Consider the following 14,593-nt stretch of genomic DNA (forward strand, 5'->3'; position numbering starts at 1 on the left):
GAGCCTGGGACCCCCCCAGCGAGCCCCAGTGAGAGCCGCGCGCACCGGGGTCTGGGGCAACGCTTTGCACACCGCCTGGCGCAGTTCACGGGACGGGGCTGGCGGGTCCGTTCGCGGCGCGTTTCTAACTGGGGTCCCACCTTCTCTCGGGTGGGCGCTCCGCAGAGAGGCTAAGCCACTGGTTTCCTGGTTTGTTCCGTGCTGCCACGCGGTGTCCAAACTCTGGCCCTTGATGCTCCGTGCTAATGGTCTCCCTTGGTGATCTGGAACTTGTTGCCTGGTGTCACCGCGCCTCCCGGGCTGAGTACATCCCTGCACCAGCCGGACGTGCCTGACGGCGACATGGGGCTCCGCAGATAACTTCCAGCGCACGTGTCCCAACTTTAGTCTCAGGCTGCGCTGTCCCTTAAGGTGAATATCGATTTGGTATTTAAGTTCCGTCAATATTTACCTCCTAAGTCAATAAGGCTTAACGTTTATCTCCAGTGACGCTGGTATCTGCCTAGAGTTGATTCACACTCCCGGCCTGCAATCCCGCAGTCCGGAGGAGAGGAGTTTCGTGGGCCCGTCCCCTCCTCGGGCCGGGGTGCCCTGCGAGGTGTCCAGACCCCCTCATCCCACGTCGGATGCTTCCATCCGCGCGTTGTGAGAAGGGGAGCGGAGGCCAGTTGCCTCAGGTTGGTGACTGGCGAAACCTGATGAAACATGGCTTTTCCCTTTGGCCGGACGAGAAGTATTTGCACTCGCTTCCGCTGGCCCTGCTTGGAAGCAAATTTCTGGGGAAAGCTGTGAAAACAATCAGATGGCCTTAACACTGGGACCAGGCAGATGAGGCCTCTGGTCCCCATGGGTGGGGCCCTGCGGAGGGAACCGGTCCCCACGGGGGGGCCCTGCGGTCCCTGTGGGTTTTATGTTTAATTAATTATGTTAAATGTTTAAACATTTAAAAATTAAATTAAATTAAATTAAATTAAATTAAAATTAAAAGAAAAAAAGGAGGGGGCGCCTGGGTGGCTCAGTCGGTTGAGGGTCCGACTTCAGCTCAGGTCACGATCTCACAGTTCGTGGGTTTGAGCCCCATGTCGGGCTCTGTGCTGACAGCTCGGAGCCGGGAGCCCGCTTCGGATTCTGCGTCTCCCCTCTCTCTACCCCTCCCCTGCACACGTTCTCTCGGTCTCAAAAGTAAATTTTTAAAAAACATACAAAGGGTTAATGGCTGTGATTTTTAAATGAATTAATAAACATTGTTAAGTGTTCTTGGCTTTATTTTCTAATCTAGAAAACTTGTCATTGGTAACCTCTAACGAGGCCGACCTCCTTAGGTATAAGCCACATGAACCGACCCTCCTTGGGGCCCCCTAAGTCCCAACCGTGTGAAGAGTTCCTGGCGCTGAGTGCGTGAGCCCCACACTCGGGACCACAGCTCTGCCCGCCCGCAACAAGCGACCCTTGTCGCCTGTCACCGGGCCTCTCGGGTGAGGGAGAGAACAGCAAACACCGCGTGCCCTCCATTTCCCAGGCGCCGCGCTAAGCCCTTGGCAAATGTTAACGAACTTGATCCCCAGGCCACGCCACGAGGTAAGCTTTGTGTTTCGCCAACCGTTTACACACGGAGCACAGAGACGTGAAGGCACCAGCCCTGGGTCCCACAGCTGGGAAGGGGCAGAGCCGGGATCCGCCCCGGCGGGCAGGCCGTGCTGTGTCAGACGCCGGCGTGTTCGTCACTGACGCTCACTGGCCCGCGTCCTCTCAGACGACACTTTTAACACTTTAAGAGCCGTCTCTGACGGCCGGCTCTGTGGTTTGCAGTCACGGGGGGTGCCACCGCCCGTGGCTGACAAGCGTGTGGTGCGTGGGCACTGGTTTGCTCGGGCAAATACACGGCCCGGGGTCCGCAGGTCCGAGACCAGCCCACAGCTTCCTCCCGAGGCTCCGTCCTTGTCGTGGGGACGTCCGTCTGTCTTCGTCTTCCCATGGGGGACCTCCCCGCGCGGGCGCCCGCGTCCAAGCCCAGATACTGCTTGCGGCCAGCCCGGTCTGCCGCATCCGAACGAATGGCCCGCGAGGCCCCTCTTTCCACAGAAGGTCACCTTCGAGGTCCCGGGGGTGGGGGGCGTAACGCGGTCCCTAACAATGCCTTACACCGCAGCCGTGCTTCTGAACGTCGTTCCTGCTGGTGGACAAGCCTTCGAAGGGGAGCGAGCCCCACTCAGGGCCCGGGTGGGGAGGACGCCCCGGGCCCAGTTCGCCCCTGGGTTTGCTCCCTGCTTCCCTCCCCCTTCCCGCTCTTCTCCCCCCTGCCTGCCACAGCGGGGACTTGAAGCTCGGTCCTGGAAGAGGCCACGGTACCGAGGCCAGCGTGGCAGCGGTGGAATGACGTGAGAACTGTTTCCGCATTGACCCCGGGCTCTGCCCACGCCCACGGAGGGGCGGGGGGGGTCACCTCCCTGACGCCCACACGGTTTCCCCAGAGCAGCCCTGGGTGACGTCTGGGTTTCACCAAGTAGTCTCTGCGGGTGTTTGTGGTAAGGCCACGCTCGTATTCCTACTCACCAGGGGGTAAACTGAGGCAAAATGGAGCACCCAGGCAGAGGCCAGATCACAGCCGCGTGGGGACGGCCAACTGGGGGGGCAGCCTGTGTGCTCTCGGTCCACACACAGGGTGTTGGCGCGGGGACGCTCCGCCTTCCACAAAATCAAGACGGAATAACGTGCAGATTTACAGAAGCGATGAGTTGAGCGTCGACCTCGGCTCAGGTCATGATCTCGCGGTCCGTGGGTTCGAGCCCCATGTCGGGCTCTGTGCTGACAACTTGGAGCCTGGAGCCTGCTTCCGATTCTGTGTCTCCCTCTCTCTCTGCCCCTCCCCTGTTTGCACGTGCTCTCTCTCTCTCTCTTTCTCTCTCAAAAATAAATAAACGTAAATTTTTTTTTAAAAATGTAGAACTCCACACTAGGAGTATATTATGTCTTTAGTTCTCACTCCCCCTTATTTTTAAAATTTCCTTACTGAGGTATAAAATCCATACAGCTAATCTTTCTTCTGAGGGGGCTGCAGAGGAAGAGAGAGAGGGGGAGTGAGAGAGAGAGAATCTCAAGCAGGCCCCAGGCCCAGGATGCAGCCCGGCATGGGGCTCTATCCCACGACCCTGAGATCGTGACGGGAGCCGAAATCAAGAGTCGGACGCTTAACTGATTCAGCCACCCAGGCGCCCTGATAAAACTAATCTTAATCGTACAGCTTGTATGGCTACCGTGTGTTTAGGAGGGCGAACATTCCGGAACCCCAGACAGCTCCCCAGTGCCTTTATCCGTGAGTATGTCCCACCCCTCCCCGGGATTTAGTTACCAATGCTACACACACATCCCACACCATAACCGCCTGTGTGGTTTGTGCCGGGAAGGGCAGACCGTTCCCAGCAGCAGACCGGTTCTCCAAGCAAAGGCCATGACCCTGCGCTAACAAAGATAAAGGTGAAAAGCGTACACGTTTCTGTGTGAAATGCAGACATTTCTAGACCTTTAAAAAACACCATTCCTTGCTTGAGGACTCTCCCAACTGAGCAGCCAGTCAAAAACTCTCTGGTACGAGGATGCCTCCTGTTGTTGAAATGGTACAATAAGCTTTAATCTGCAAAATTTTAACCTACGACCACCTACTCTAGCTATTCTGTTCCCGAGGCGACCTCAGCCCAGCCGTGCGGGGCGCAAGGCGCTCCCAGAAGCCGGCCCCCACCGAACACGGCACGAGGGCGTCTCGTGGCACGTCTCCAAGTGAATTTTGTTCACGCGCACCTTCCTTGACCAGACGTGGTTCACCAGGGTCCGCCAAGCCCCTAAATCCATGCACATGGTAGGCCGTGATGACAGGGGTCCATCAACCCAAAGTCCACTTGGCATTTGTTTCTGATTGTGAGGACCCGGCACAGATGTGGGCACCTGGACGCTTGCCCTCCTCTCTCGGTGCACACAGGACATCCCCTCCCGCGACGCTCAGGTTCACGAGAGGAGACCGGGCAGAAAGACCACAGGGGTCTTTTCATCTCTGAGTCCCCAGGCGGCGCGAATCCAAGAGTCGCTTCAGCCCCATCTATATCCACCAAGGGACTGATGTTCAAGACTGAGAGCCCGAGGACCAGGCCGGCGGATGGGGTCCTGGCGCCCGAAAGCTATGTCCGAGTCCCCCCTACCTGCGAATGTGACCTTACTTGAAAATGGGAACGAACCTGGCGAGGTCCTCACTGACCCGACAAAGACCCCCGTCACCAAGCACGCTGCTCGCGCTCTCTCCCAGGAGGGTGGGACCCGGTGTCCAGAGGCCCCGCACAGATGCCCCGTTCTTATCCTGGGGGACAGCGCGGCTCCGCCACTCGGTTGAAAGTCTCAGAGCCTCGGTTCGGGGACAAAAGGCCCGAGGGCCCAGAGGATGCCCGCCGCCCTCACCGCCCTCACGCCCACTGCTCTGCTCCTTGGTCGTCCAGTTGGCCGGCTGCTGTCCGTCTGCAGGGGCCGTGGAGAACCGGGGGCCGCCCACCCCGGGCTCACAGGCCTGTCAGCACACGCCTGGGCCCAGAGCCCGTTCTCCCACGCGAGGGTGTGGGTGGCTGGACGGGTCTCGGGACAGCCCCAGCAGGGGTGAAGCAGAATGACTAAATTCAGTCTGGTCTCCTTTCCTAATTCGCGTGTATTTCACTCAGAGCTACCGACCTTGAACCTGGAGGGGACCCTAAGAGTCTATAGGGCTTGTGTATTTTGCCAAGCCTGTCCCCCACCATTACCTGCTCATGACCTAAGGTAAGGAGGTTGGTGCTTTTAGCGGAAGCTGGGCGGGGGCGGGGATGGAGGGGTCACAGTGGCTGAGTCAGGTGCCCTGTCCCGGGGTTCCCAGGCCACCAGTGGCACAGCTGGCTTGCATCCCAGGACACCTAGTCCCGGGAGATCAAAGCCAGCTTTGAAGACCAGTGCTCCCTGCCCCATCCTCTGCCCAAAGGTCAGAACCTGAGCTCACAGCCTCCCTTAATTTCTCTGGAACTTCCAGGAACAGAGGCTGCCGTGCAGATTTCGAGAGTGTGAAATCCTGTTACGGCAGTAAATGTCAGCATGCCCAGGGGCCAGGATGCTTTCCAGGACTGGGGGGCTTCTAGCCTGGGAGGCTGGGAGATGGTGACACCACTCGTCCGGATCCTGAGGTTACTGGAGAAGGCGCCTATTTGACGGGCGACATGAGCTCAGCTTGGGGAAATGGGAAAGAAACAAAAGGCGTCAGTTCAGACCTGATACAACAGTCTGTTTGCAAAGCTGAAATATACACCAGTGAAGCCTCCAAAATGAGTTACAAAGGGAGTTCTCTATGAGCGCAAAACGACAACCAGGCTGACTGCATAAGCGCTGACAGAAGAGATGAACTCACCTGAAGGTTAGGGCAGGAATCCAGGAGGCCTTCCTGCAGGAGGAGAGTCTCAAGCCAGGTTTTATGGATTGCTGACCAGAATATTCCAAAATGAGAAGTACTAGCCAACACTGAAAAGCAGAAGACTTTTATTCAGTTTTCAGAGGAAACACTGAGAGAGGGGACAGGAGGGAGAAGGGGAGGGAAGGAGACAGAGACAGAGAGACAGAGACAGAGACAGAGAGAGCCTTCTCATTTTGCTTGGGAACAGAGCACTCAGAAAACAATGTGGGATTTTTTCCAGGAAATGCCTTCTTCCTTGCTTTTCACTTCTCCCTAAGTAAATAGCCCAAGACCTCTGTCACGATGTTTGCGTAGCATTTAAGGCTGGTTTATTTAATTAGAGCGATGATTTCAGCCTGCCAGCCGGAGTCCGTGAGACCTCAGCCCTGCAGCCCTCCAACCGGCATGGGGGGACTCACTCACCTTCTGACCTTGGAGGGTCTTTTTATCCGCTTGATCTCAGCATGATTAGTGAAGGCAGTTAGGCAGTCAGATGGAAGCCCAGGGCCACGTCGCCTCTCAGACACTCTTTAACAACCCTGGAAGGGTTTACAGAAATGAGCCGAGAAGGAATCAAGCGTGGCCATGAATAAACATCACCTGAGAACGGTGGGAAGACCTCACTCCACCTCTGGAAGAATGTTCCGGAAATCAGGGACAGAAGCGGCCGCAGGGAGGGGACCGGCTGGCTAGGAGGAGGGAAGGGGGCTTCATTTCTCCCCGTTCTCTGTGCTCCTTCCCATAACGTCCCCGTGCACGTACCACCACGGGGAGACACATTCCTTAATGTCTAGTGAAACACCTTGTGCTCCTGCCTTGATTCCGTGCGAGATGCTGATTCTGCTTTTCTGTGACAACACGCTGAAGGTGCGGGCAGAGGGGCGCCCCGGGCCTACTTTGCATGTTGTTGCGGCCCTTTTGTTTTTTTTAATAAAAAAGTGTTATGTGTTTCCTTTTTTTTTTTTAAGAGCTTCTGAAACAGAAGGACCAGCTAATACTTCTGGCTACCACAGAAACCAGACTAACTTAATCCGGAGTGTCGTGCGTATGGGGTTCCAGAGGTGACTGCGGCTTCCCGCGGCAGGGTACTTCCAGGAGGGCAGAGAGGGCACGTCCTGCCTCGGGCGTCACTGCCTGGATGGTGACACAGGGAGAAAGTCAGAGAGGGTCGGGGGGTGGGATTGGGGAAAGGAGGGGGTGCCACCCCCCAGCCCCAGGCCCCGGGCCCAGCCCAGCACAAGGGCCTGCTTCCTGCCCTGGGTTCCTGGGGAACCCCCTCCTTCTGCTAGATTCTGTCTGCTGAGGCTCCTGGGAGAGTGACAGTTCTTTTTAACCAAAGGCACCTAGCTTAAACCTGAAGTTATAACCAAGGAGGCTGAGCAGTGATGCAGAGTCGGGGTGGGGGCCACCGGGGCACCCCCGTGTGCTGGGAAGCCTGGGCACTCGGGACAGGGGTGTGGGGTTAGCTCCGAAGATCCATTGCGGTGGCCGTAAAACCGGCCGTGACACACCTCCAGCCGCATAATCACAGGGCCCCGAGCTTTCTGCAGCCACGCACCGCCCCCTCAGCCGGCCAAGCGTCCCACGCGGCTCCCAGCCAGCGACCGAGCACAGAGGGAACACCGAGGGTGGCGGGAGGGGGATGAGTGCAGGGGTCGAAAGGCAGCGACCCCCCAGTTACAGGATAAATAGGTCCCGGGTATGTCGGCACAGCACGGGGACTCTAGCCGATGACACTGTCCTGCACACCTGAAAGTTGCTTGGAGAAGAGATCCTAAAAGTTGTCATCAGAAAAGTACAATAAAATTTGTAACTATGTGCGGTGATGGATGCCAACTAAACTGATATCCTGGTGGTCATTTTCCAAAATCTACGTGTACCAGATCGTTATGCTGTACGTGTAAAGCCAATACAGTGCGAGATGTCGACTGTATCTCAATTTAAACAATTAAACGTAAAGCGCTACGACTACTACTGAGAGAGAGCAGTGAGGCTCGCCCCCTGGTGTGGACTGCTGATTTCTCCCAGGGGAGGGGGGCGAGGCTGGGCCAAACCACACCAGGCACCCGGCGGCCCCGAGGCTCTCATCCCCTACCGACAAGAAATTAAGAAAAGCCTTGGGGGGTCTGGGGGGGCTCAGTCGGTTAAGTGTCCAATTTGGGCTCAGGTCATGATCTCGTGGTTTGTGGGTTCGAGCCCCGCATCGGGCTCTGTGCTGACAGCTCGGAGCCTGGAGCCTGCTTTGGAGTCTGTGTCTCCCTCTCTTTCTCTGTCCCTTCCCCACTCTCACTCTCTCTCTCTCTCTCTCAAAAATAAACATTTTTGAAAATAAAAGAAAGAAAGAAGGAAAGAGAGAAAGAAGAGAAAGAAGAAAGAAAGAAAGAAAGAAAGAAAGAAAGAAAGAAAGAAAAGAAAGAAAGAAAAAAGAGAAGGAAAGACAGAAATACATAAAGAAAAGAAAAAGAAAGGAAGAAAGAAGAGGAAGAAAGAAGAGGAAGAAAGAAAGAAAGAAGAGGAAGAAAGAGAAAGGAAGAAAGAAAGAAAGAGAAAGGAAGGAAGGAAGGAAGGAAGGAAGGAAGGAAGGAAGAAAACCTCGCCCGGCCAGTGGCCAGAGTGTGCCCATCCCCCACCCCAAACCAGCTGAACCACGGCTCTCGGTCCACAGCATCACCTCCCTAGGAGTCAGTCTGTCCAGAGGGCTCTTTCATCCACCTCGTCCCCTGAGTAAGTCTCCCGGTGCTTGGACACGGCATTGCGGTCCACCCACTCGCCGTCTTATCCCCGACTCGCGGAGGAAGGCTTTGTCAAGGTCAGCATCGTGGATCTTCATAAAAACAGTTACATTCTGGTGGTCCCGGCGCCAGAACCTCCGTGACACACATCCGAAACGACGTCAGTCTAGAATGTTCCCTCGTGGGCGAGACGAAATACGGCGCACGTTGGATGGCTCGGCACAGCCACTACGCACGGTCACCTCCACGTCCGGTCGCCACAAAGGCTCGCTCGCGAAGAAGGGGCGGTTCAGCCTGAAGACCCCGCACAAGGGAGGTGCTCGGGTCCAGTGTGGCCCGGTCCGACGACGGTGTGCCGCGCAGGCGTCGCGAGTCAGAAAGGAGACGCGTGGACGCGGCAAGGGTACTCGGGTGGGAGGAGGGACTCCCTGAGGGTGGTCGACCCCCTACCGGCTCCAACAACAGCTAATTCCAGCCGACAAGCTCGTTGCAAAAACCGCAGCGAGGGCGCGTCCTTCACGACACAGCGTCGTTTCCCAGATTGGGTCCGTATCGGCTGCGGTCCGGGCTTGAGGAAACCCGGGAGGCGCCACCTTCCACCTTCATCCTGGGACGCTGGGGTGTCCGGAGCGGCCGTTGAGGGAGACGGGCCAACACGGCTTCCGAGACTCATCCGCTCCCCGCAACAAGGCCGCTGCCCGTGAGCTGGGGCTCTGAAGCTCCATTTGTGCACAGAAGTCACACGGGAAGATGGTTATGAAAACAACACGAGCTCCCCAGCCCCAGCAACTGGACGCGACGATTCTGCCTACTGACCACGCCCCCCGCCCCGCCAGGATTCGGACGCTAGCGGCCTAGCACGCACACCCCCAGACGCCACTGGAGGACTTGACGGGGTGACGCCCCTCACCATCAGGATGCCACTCCCTCGCGTGCATCGCTGCCCCTAAAGCCAGTCTTTGGGGGAGCGACAGCCTGGCCTTGGGTGTCCATCGCTGAGACCGGAGTCCGGGGCTCGGACGAGGGCCTCAGCAAGGATAAGCCGGCCTCATCCAGCGCAGAGCACGGGGTTCCCGCAGGCAAATCACTGGGGTTCTCTCCAGAGCGAGGAATTAAATGCTTGCCCAGAGAGACCCCCAAAGCGTCCGTTTCTGGCTGGCCACGGAGGCTGCTTCGGCAAAGCCACGTGACGCTTCTGTCCCATCAGCAGAAACCCAAACGGCATCCCCAAAGGTTGCTCTGTGGGGTCAGCACAGTAAGAGCCCCCAAGGGCATCCTGGTCCTGATCCCAGAACCTGTGGCTGCCTTAGGCGACACGGGAAGAGGGCATTCACGACGCGGTTGGCACCCCGGCGAGCTCGAGCAGGGACAAGCGTCCTCAGAGACGACTCATTTCTTGCCAGTTTTATATCAACTCGGTGCAATCGTACCATTAATATCGCTGGTGGCAGGAATTAATGATGTCCCCTCCATGCTTGCCCGGAGCAGACAAGCAGAAATCTGGGAGGCGGAGCTGGCCCAGAGGCGGCGTCCCTGAACATTTACTGCGGCCTTTATGCAGTCTGGTCCTGAGAAGACTTTGTAGTAACTGCCCTTCCAACCGTCAGGTGAGTCAACAGCCCCAGGGAAGCTGCGAGATGCAGGTCCTGGGCGCAAACCCCGGCTTCCTCACCTTTAATAATTAGCATCTCGTTTCTGACACTTAAAAATCACCTTCAGAAGGACTTGAACACACACCACCTGCCAGATAAGTTAGAGAGTTGCTTGGCAAATTTTACGTCTTCAAAAGTGATAAAGTCAACGTCAGATCCATTGGTGTCTGGATTACCGCAAGCTCTGAAATTAGCCCAGCGTGAAATCACTGGCCTCGTAAGAATAATTCCAGACGTGTAACCCAGAAGGCGTGTCTAGGATTTGTTTTTTTATGGCCATTTATTTTTGAGAGAGAGGGGGGGGGGGGGGAGAGAGCAGGGGAGGGGCAGAGAGAGAGGGAGGCACAGAATCCGAAGCAGCTCCAGGCTCCGAGCTGTCGGCACAGAGCCCGACGTGGGGCTCGAACCCACGGGCTGTGAGATCATGACCTGAGCTGAAGTCGGACGCTCGACCGACTGAGCCCCCCAGGCGCCCCTAGAATGTTCTGGTAAGAAGCGCTTTGTTGCTCTCTGACACATTCTTCCCTACTGGGACTCTTTAGCCAGTCGACCAAATGTTTTCCTGACATGTTACCGAACGGAGACACAAGAAAGTTTTCTCTAAGTAGCTCTAATTTGACACCGGAGAGACCCACGTTCCTTGGCTTCTGCTGCTCAAACTGTCTCAAGAATGTCACTGCTATTTATAGTCGGTGACTGACTCACCAATAGTACTCTTTCTGTGTTCTATCCGTGACCGAGGGACCAGGAGGGGTCAGCAGGGGCTCCACGCGGCGGGCCAGCAGGCAGGTTTCTGGCCCGCAGACAGAGCCCCAGGCCACGTCCACGGAACGCAAGCCCTGCCTGGGCCTCTGGGATGTGGGCTTGTGCGCCCAGATGGGCTCTCACGGCCGGAGAAGGATCAGGGTCGTGTGCGGTCGGGGTAATTAGAGGAAACGGCCAACCCGTCACGAGGCCAGGGAGGCCTGCCACGACCTTTTGGCCTGTCATTTAGCCTGGAGTCATAGGCCTATACCTGCACCAGCTGCTCAAACTCTTACTCATCAGAGCACTGCATATGAAACTGAAAAGCAGCCACGACCCACCCACCAGAACGCCTCAGAGAGAAACCTGCGCTTGTGCGCACACGCGGCCGGCGCCCACACACCGAGACGCGATAATCGTGGAAGACGAGCCTCCCCTGGCTGGACTCTAATTTATCAAGCGCATCCCCCTGGGATTCCTACAACGACCCCACGAGGTCTCAGTGGAGGGGCTTCAGCTCCGTCTGAGGGCCCTGGGTGGCAATGAACCTGGACTCAGGCCTAGATCTTTCCGGCAACATCGCTGTAAGGAGAAAACACTGGACTAAGGGACAGGAAACGGCAGTTCTGTCCTTTAGCCACACTTCCTGCCATAAAATACATGTACGATCTCTTGTGATGCGTCCGCCCGCAGAGACGTGGCCGTGCAATGCAATTCTGGGTGCCCGGGGTGGGGGGGGGGTGCTCAGTGAGTTAAGTGTCTGACTCTTGGTTTTGGCTCAGGTCACGATCTCACGGTCGGTGAGTTGGAGCCCCGCGTGAGGCTCTGCGCTGACAATGCGGAGCCTGCTTGGGGTTCTCTCTCTCTCAAAATAAATAAAATAAACTTAAAAAAAAAATGCAACATCCCGGACCCGACGCCCGAGGTTCTGATGGCCATCTGACATGGAGCCCAGAAACCTACGTTTTCAGCGAGACTCCCAGTCACCTCTGATGCAGGGGTCACCACACACACCAGGACAATTGGGGGAGCAAAGGGACATGACTAATGATTAAGCCGGAAACCAGCTTACGGCGGGGACCGAGATGCACAGGCTGAAAGCAGCAGACCCCACACCGGCAGGAACACCCGAGAGCGTCATGGGAGGAACCGCGTGGGCTGACCCCCAGCATTCTGACTCACACCCGTCGTCAGCGTCGCAAGAAGGTTTATGGCCGGCAGAGGGTTAAAACTCAAAGACAAGACATCAGAGCACTGTCCTCTTTCCCGTGCGTGGGAATTATCGTCCAAGGCATGAGCTGGCTCTTCTGATGGGCTTATTATTTTGATTTTTTTTTAAACTTTTATTTATTTTTGAGACAGAGAGACACAGAGCATGAGCAGGGGAGGGGCAGAGAGAGAGAGGGAGACCCAGAATCCGAAGCGGGCTCCAGGCTCTGAGCCATCAGCACAGAGCCCGATGCGGGGCTGGAACTCACAGATTGCGAGATCGTGACCCAAGCCGAAGTGGGACGCTCAACCGACTGAGCCACCCAGACGAATTTTCCGAGAAGAATTCGAAGCCACCACAGACTTTGGTCATCTTTCCTCACTGCAAGGTGTGACGCTTCCCGTCTCCCCTGTTGGCAACAGTCTCTAACACCCATTCTGCCCGTCTCCCTCCAGAGGTGTGGTTAAAATAGAACTGCCGTAGGGGGCCCCTGGGTGGCCCCATCGGCTAAGCGTCCGACTTCAGCTCAGGTCATATCTCACGGTTCATGGGTTCGAGGCTTGCGTCGGGCTGTGTGCGGACAGCTCGGAGCCTGGAGCCCGCTTCGGATTCCGTGTCTCCCTCTCTCTCTGGCCCTTCCCTGTTCGCGCTCTGTCTCTGTCTCTGTCTCTGAAAACTACATGAACATTAAAAAGAAAAAGATCTCTAGTCCTGTGTTTGATTCTTGAAGAATTTGAGACGGCCACGCGTGCACACAGGCACACTCAGGGACATGCACACACATGCACACACACACACACACACACACACACACACGTGGACACGCACACCCCACAAGCTCCTGCACGTGTAAACTCATGGCCTGCCCCCTGAAGAGGTTTGCTCCTGCTGTTCCCACGGAGGTGCCGGCCACGCCCGGGCTCTGGGCTCCGAGCCCCCCGGTTCTGGTCCTGGAGCTGCCACAGGACATTGGCCCTGTTTGTCACCCACACCGTGCTTCAGAGTCCCTTCTGCAGACAGGGTCACGGAGACCTACGCCCAGACCCAAGATTAAATGAAAGAGTCCACGAAAAGTATGCCACACGGTGCCTGGAACACAGCATTGAACTTGTCTTAGCGATTATTACGAGCTGTGGGATCACCGTTTGCTAACCCGTGATCTATATTCTGTCTTTTGTCCCCTTTGATGGGTGTGACGTTAAGATCCTGAAAGAAAGCGGAGCCAAGGGTCTGCCCCCTTCCGGAAGACAGGCCGCGTCCCCGTGCGTGCCCCCGCCCTCCACGTGACTCCAAGGTCCCCTCGTGAGCAGAGCAGGGGAGCCCCGGTCCCGTCAGCTTCCAGCTGGGGCCTCGCACGCACGCACCCCCAAGACTGGCAAACCCTTGCCTTCCCCTCCTTGGACTTGGATCCCCGAGAGCTGCCCTGGTCCCGGCAGAACAAGAGCAGAGGGCTGAAGAGAGAATTAACACTCCCCCCAGTCGCGGGCGGCTGGCTCTCGGTCTGCGGTGTTTCTATCGCCCACCCGCCCGACTCACTCCGGTGCCGCCGTCCAGACAGCGCGGCTCCCGGCCCGGGAGGGTGTGCGAGGAGCAGGCCACTGCTGGCGTGAAAGCGTCGTGATGTGCCAATTCAACTTCTATCAGCAGTTGTAACGGGAGGCAGGTGGGGAGTCTCCGGGGCCGCAGGGGCTCCGCGAAGTCCGGTGCTCACCCTTCTGCACACACAGCCCCCGCCACCCCCCCAACCAGGGATTTAATCGCCCCGGACACGGCTAAGGGAAGCAGAAGGTTCCACAGAGTCCCGTGCGGCCCACTGGCTTCCGAGCTCTGGTCTCTCTCGGCCTCTCTCCTTCTTGCCAGTCAAGATGGAAAATGGCGAATTTGTTCCAGGGACTCTGCGTCTGTCCCGGGGTGGGCGGCCTGAGAGCAGCTCCCCTGGGCAGGTCTCCCCCCACCCCACCCCCGCCCTTGGAGCACCTCCCCCCCAACAAAGCCCACCCCCACCCTACACAGCAACCGGAGGGACAAGCCCAGGCAGGTGGTGAGGAGGAAGGCCTGGCTTCTGTCCCTGTGCGTCAAAGGCCACTCCTGCTGTCCGGCCCGTCTCCCCATCTGCAAAGCGTCCCCTCCAAATGTTGTATCTGGGGTGTCATGATCTGAATGGCAAGTACCGCCAGGCCCTCGGAGAGGCTGAGGGGGGCAGTCCCGGTGGCCCAGCCATGACGCAAGGGGACACCGTGATGGGAACCTCACTGCCCATCCGACTTCCCTCCCCTCTGTCACCAGCAATGACGTTCCGGGGACTGACCTATGTCTAGGGCTGAGTCCCTTCTTTTCCACTCCTGATTGGTGGGGCACTGCACCGTCCAGCAGAGATCCAGGCTGAGCGCACGAGACGCTGGCCAAGGTCCCTAAGGACGGACGGTCACTGGGCGGCCCTGACATCTGTCCTCCCAACGAGAGGGACCCAGCCTTCAGGAGACACTGACAAGGTGAGCCAGCAGCCAGCGAAGAGCGGACAGGCTGGGTCCTCGGTGATAAGACGTGGCTTAGCTGCTGGACGAGCCAACCCTGGACCCACTTTGTCTGAACCCCCAGTTCTGTAGACCCCCAGTTCCTGACCGTTTAAGCCAGCTGAGCTCCCACTCTGAGGGGCCTTACGAAGTTTTGTCTTTCTTTGAATCTCCGCAGAGTTCGGCCCAGACGCTGCGAGATGTTCATGCACGGGGACCAGGGCAGGACACAAGCTCTCTGAGACGGTGCCTGACGCATCAATGAACACCCATCGATGCCTGCAGGGTGG

General features: G+C 57.3%; 1 long non-coding RNA gene across 1 annotated transcript; it reads right to left on the minus strand.

Annotated features, from left to right (window-relative positions):
• Window positions 1–1,167: 1,167 nt before the first annotated feature.
• LOC111559575 lies at window positions 1,168–10,070 on the minus strand. The gene is made up of 4 exons (XR_006594902.1): window positions 8,124–10,070; window positions 5,876–5,991; window positions 5,411–5,520; window positions 1,168–5,232 (listed from the first exon to the last, which is right to left on the minus strand). It is a non-coding gene; the product is annotated as an uncharacterized LOC111559575 (long non-coding RNA).
• Between the last annotated feature and the right edge of the window lie 4,523 nt (window positions 10,071–14,593).

The sequence above is a fragment of the Felis catus genome, chromosome A2, assembly GCF_018350175.1.
Source record: "Felis catus isolate Fca126 chromosome A2, F.catus_Fca126_mat1.0, whole genome shotgun sequence".
Classification (NCBI taxonomy): Eukaryota; Metazoa; Chordata; class Mammalia; order Carnivora; family Felidae; genus Felis; species Felis catus.